This window comes from Pecten maximus, chromosome 9 (genome assembly GCF_902652985.1).
Source record: "Pecten maximus chromosome 9, xPecMax1.1, whole genome shotgun sequence".
NCBI classification, from domain to species: domain Eukaryota; kingdom Metazoa; phylum Mollusca; class Bivalvia; order Pectinida; family Pectinidae; genus Pecten; species Pecten maximus.
In genome coordinates this window covers 40,558,130-40,563,973 of record NC_047023.1, presented here as the reverse complement: position 1 = coordinate 40,563,973, position 5,844 = coordinate 40,558,130, and the positions used below count along the sequence as shown (strand labels likewise).

General features: G+C 35.6%; 1 long non-coding RNA gene across 1 annotated transcript; it reads left to right on the top strand.

The window, feature by feature from the left end:
• Window positions 1–544: 544 nt before the first annotated feature.
• LOC117334947 lies at window positions 545–5,146 on the top strand. The gene is made up of 4 exons (XR_004534260.1): window positions 545–997; window positions 1,629–1,714; window positions 2,543–3,631; window positions 4,213–5,146. It is a non-coding gene; the product is annotated as an uncharacterized LOC117334947 (long non-coding RNA).
• The last annotated feature ends 698 nt before the right edge of the window (window positions 5,147–5,844 follow it).

The window sequence follows — 5,844 nt, the reverse complement described above, 5'->3', positions numbered from 1 at the left end:
ATCTCTGCTTACTTCAAGTACAGGTAATCACCGCGGCTTAATAAGCACCCTCAAGGTAGTGAAGTACGTTTGTTTTCACCAGATAGATATCTACAGCAGTAATAGAAAGCATCCGTTGGGATTTCATATAATTAATGTAACATTACTATCACAAGATCTGACATACCGTATTTTACTGTATCTCCTGGTGCTGGCGCACTTGTTTGTGAATATCAATGATGCAGCAAGCACCAATGACGGTCTTCAAAATGTTATCGCTGTCTTTATTGACACTCTGTTACCATGTTTCCAGTGCATAGATATCCAATAGCAGTTGACATCACAAAACATAAGAGTGACTGTGACCTGATGTGATAGTGTATTTAACAGGTGGTAACAGGGACTCTACATTAGTTTAAGGAAGTGACGACCTGTGTATTTTCTGCTGACAGGGTTTCTACATTAGATTAAGGAGCTGACGACCTGTGTGTTATGTACTGACAGGGACTCTACAATGGTTTAAAGAGGTGACGACCTGTGTATTTTGAACTGATAGGGACTCTACATTAATTTAATAAAGTGACGACCTCTGTATAATGTACTGACCGGGACTCTACATTAGTTTGAGAAAGTGACGCCCTGACACAAAAGTTACCAGAAGTGTATTGTATTATAACAGTACTGCTTCAAAATTTAAACATAAACTTTTACTGAACCGGATCTGATCAAAGAAATGAAAATTGTATGCCTGGGTTTAGTTATCATAGCAATAGAGGCCTCAGTTATACCTACACGCCACTATTTCAACAGAGTACTGCGTGTAGCCCCGGCGGATCACAATTTAAATAAACTCAGTTCTAATACCGGAATCCTAAGCGCTATAATGTGTGCATTGTACTGTCAAGATCATCCATCTTTCTCGTACACGGAGGTCGATAGAAGGTGTGACATTTACTCCCGAGTAATTGTCGAAGAGATGAATGCTAATGTTTCACGTCTAAAATGTACTTCTCTAAAGGTAGGTGCCTCTTATTGTTAAAAAATGTAAGGATGATGTTTGATATATACGCATTCGTTGTATTTCGATTACTAACAACCTAATAACCCAGATATTTTTATTTTAGTCTTTGATTCTGTAATGCATTAACTCATCATTCATCCACTCTTCAGTCACTCTGTATTTCATTATTCTGTAATTCATTCATTCTGTAGTACATTTATTCTGTAAATTTGTAATCAATTATTTTTTATAATTCATTCATCCACTCTTCATTCGTCCGATATTTCGTTCTTTATATAATTCATTCATTTTTACCTATGTACACATTTGCAAATTAAACAAAAAGGACAAACATTGTCTGAAGACTAATAATGTATCCATGGCAGGTAAAGTAGGTTGGAAGTTTATCATTAATTTATCATTGTAGCATTTGTTCTTTGTTACATTAGTATTTTGCTAGGTGCACATCAATTGGACGTATAGTGACCTCATGTCATATACTCTGCATGTCCGAGAGAGAAATACAATCTGAAACATTCTGAAACTATCGCTGTACGCTGCCTAGGATAAGCTTAGCGGGATAATACTTCTTCAAGAAACGTACCTTGCTTTTGTATTAATATACATCTTATCATGTTCCATATAACAGCCTCCGGTGTTCACCAAATAACTGCTACAGGAGGCAGAACTATCAAGGCGTTCTTAGACATGGACACTGCCGATGGACCCTGGACTGTAAGTATGATAAATGAACAGATGCCATTTTCAAGGTTTTAATTATTATATGTAAAGATTAGTATATAATTTGTCAAATAATAACGACAGTACAGCCAAGTAAATTGTCGAATTTTCGAGGCAATCGGCCCCTTTATCAAGACACAGGTAAATTACAAACGATTAATATATATTTATTGATCTCAACGTTACAACACTCGCAACAATACATTTGACTTCTTTTTTATTATTTACTCGCAAAAGATCTTTGTTTGAATTGGTCAGAAACTTAATGACCACAAACAATCGGTTTTTTATGTAATCATCTTTGTTTTGATACTGCTTGCTAGCCCGATTTCAAAAGTTCTTTGTAAGTTTATGAATGCGATGGGACATCCAGTGAGTTGATCTAACGCACGTTCGTGCGTGTAGGATTAAAACTACCATTTCGACAGACCGATGTAAATTTAACATAAAATAAATACACCAAAAATAGATATCTTATACAGCCCTACTCGTAGTAAGGTACTTGGAATATACGCATGCGACACATAAAAGATTTTCTTCTGGATTCTTAATTGAGAAGACTTAATATGGAATCTCAGAACGCACTAACATTTGCATACATTTGATACAGTCCAGTGTGGGAGACCGAAAAACAACAAATGGTATTGATTATTAGTACAATAAGTCTTCACTGCTTAACTATCAACTGTAGAAAACGTAGAAAATGTATGAACTCAACAACATCCTAATAACTTCTTTTGATAGTTATATATGAATAAACGTTCATACTGTGGTTTATGTTATAATCACTGTCCATCTGAATTATGACGATTACTTATACAGGTGATACAGAGACGAACAAGTAAAGATGTCGATTTCTATCGGAACTGGAGAGACTACAAGAACGGTTTCGGGGATTTACTGGGGAATTTCTGGATTGGTAAGTCTGTATGGAACCAACGTTATATGAGAACTTCTGGATTCGTAGGTCCTAATTAAAATACCAAGAAATAACTAGATTGGTAAGGGATATATTTAAATTGATTTGTTAACATAAGACTGCACGGATAGAAGAAAAAACAGTGGCTTAAAATGTTATTTATAGAAGGGAGAGTCAATGAACTCAATTAATACGTTGTAATACGAATTAGTTATAGATATGGGAAATCCAGAATACGAAATATAGAACTGCTTCAAACAGCTGTCTTTCGGGGACAGATAAGTAAGTATAGGGGTGTTGATAGATTCACGTGTTTATTTAATAAATGAATTCCAATAATTATGCATCACCAGTTTACAGCCTTGATAAGATGAACTAATAAATTGTAATTAAATGGTTTATAATCTCTTGAACACGATTGTGTGTGGTATAGGAGAGACTTATAAGGAAAATTATGTTCAAATATATTTCGATGTAGCATTGAATCGATACAAAATTGCAACATTTCAAACGTCAAAAGTACATTCGGTATATTTTTGTGCAGGGAGTAATTCTCAGATATGTTAATTTGTCTGTTTACCTTAACGTTCATGTTACGATAATGCATTCCATTGGATCCAATCTATACTTGCTCGTAACATAAATTATTACATTCGATACATTTCCTATAACAGATACATGTAATAATGGTAGTATGTGGAATTTCAAATGACCATCAGCATTATGGAATCCATTAGTTGTTATACATGTCGCTGATGTATATAATAACATAGTATTGACAATGTCTTCCTGGTCTTGTCCTTAACTTATATCTATCTTTACGGAAGGCAATGACAACCTTCATCTGCTAACTACCACCCCGAGGATCCTCCGAGTGGAACTAGAGGCCGGGGACGGGACTAAAGGATATGCCGAGTACTCGAAATTCCAGGTGGCCAATGAAGATCAGACCTACAGACTTCTCGTGCAGGGGTTCTCCGGCAACGTTACCGGTACGTCTTCTGCGTATTCCTTTAAGACTGATATGACTTCATTGAGTATGTTATGAGAAAAAAACTTACATTTACCATTTTCCACTAAATATTCCCGCCTTTGATATTATATTTGCTGTTCATAACTTGATCGACATCGAGGGTCTAAAACAGTCTGTCTTGCATTAACTAATTCCTGATAACAAGACTACATAACATATTTGTTAACAGTATTTTGTAAGCGTATAACGTCACGTTTAAGGTAAACTGTCCACTGATCTTCTTCACCTAGATGATTGAATGTAATCCCTCAGGCAACTGAGGCACTGTAACCTTTATAGACTTATTAACATATTTCCATCCTCGAGGTCTTAATAAAACTAATGATAGAGTGTCTGTAATATCTTGTACATATTTGGATACATTGTATGTGCGATTAAAGTTCAGGAGACCGTTACGGTATTATAGATATACAGTGTATATAGATATTTCGTTCCTTACTCCAACACATTCCATTGAGTAATGGCCCAGATGTAGGGACCAGTTCAATTTGTATAAACGTATGATAAACTGTATGTATGTTTCACTGTTTTACTGTTTAGATGGCATGGCCTACCATAACAACCAATCATTTAGCACATACGACAGCGATAATGACGAATATCCTGGCAAATGTGCAATCTCTGATCATGGTGCTTGGTGGTACAAGAGCTGTTACGAAATCCAACTGAATGGGCGATATCCGACAGAGGAGGGATTCCCTAAAAAGGAACTGATGTCGTGGTATCGCTTCTCCGATGTCCTGACGAAATCCAAGATGATGATTCGATAGAATTTAGTCGGTGATGGCTCTGATATTGGTGGCAGTTCAATGTTGAGGTAAACAGTATGTATGTTTTCATTGTTAAGTTGATCCATGGATTACAATAACGGTGTACCCTTCACATGGATAATGACATATACCGTGATAACTGTGCCATCATTTCTGAAGGTGACTGGTGGAACGGACGATACATTATGACGGGGTAACAATTATCTTTCGAACTTTCCCTAACATCATAGCAATACTCCTTTGGAGAGAACCAAGATGTGTATTCGATAGATACACGATAGCGCCGGATTGATTTTGAAAATAGAGACCATGTTTATTGAAAAACAATACTTACGTCATATCACTTTATAATTTGTCATTTTTTTTTCAGATACTGTTATTACAATACTGCGTAAAACAAACAACAACAACAACAACAAGTGTTCAATATATTTTTCTGCTATATATTTGATCTTCTATTTGATATTCCAACGTTAACCGTGTTTACATATTCGTCAATACATAACGGAATAGGAATCATGCCATGTGAACCAGAAGCATTTAGGATTTTATGAAAATTATTCGTAATACCTAACATCGAATTTCAATTGGATGAAATTGTTTTCAGATTTTTGTTTTTCAAGTGTTTTCACATTATATGTAGTTGATGTTATGAACGAAATATGCTTTATGTAATTCATAATACATTATATTTTATCACTTAACGTTTCCGTTGTGCTTTTATTTCATTTTGCATCACGCGTTATACATTTCTACGTTTCTTTCTTCAATAAAGAGCTAAAAAAGAAAATTTGTGTTTTGTCAAAGAGGCAGCTATTTATAGAACCACTGAAACGACGCCAATAAAACACTGACTTTATTCGGCGATACGACACCTGTCAATAAGGTGGGCAGGCCATGCCAGCAGTAAACCATAACAAACTAACTAAATAGGACCACTATACTTGACCATTGAAAAGACGCAAACTCTAGAGTGGTCACTGAGACAGGCTATTTATCGAAAGTCCAGAGAGCTTACTGATATAGTTATTTATAAATCAACTCTACTTAATCTTTAATCACACAGTCTAAAATGGTCATTGAGGCAGGAATATTATCGTTAGAGTCCTACGGTTGCTGGTGTGACGTAACTGTTAGATGAGCTTTGTTCAACAGTATACCATTTGTGTAACTGCACAAACAATGTACAACTTCTGTACCTGTACAAATAATGTACCACTTCTGTACCTGTACAAATAATGTACCACTTCTGTACCTGCACAAATAATGTATCACTTTTGTACCGGTACATACTTTTAACCACTTCTGTACCTATACCAACAATGTACCACATATGTACCGACAATTGACCACTTCTGTACCTCAACAAACAATATACCACTTCTGTACCAGTGCCAGTCAT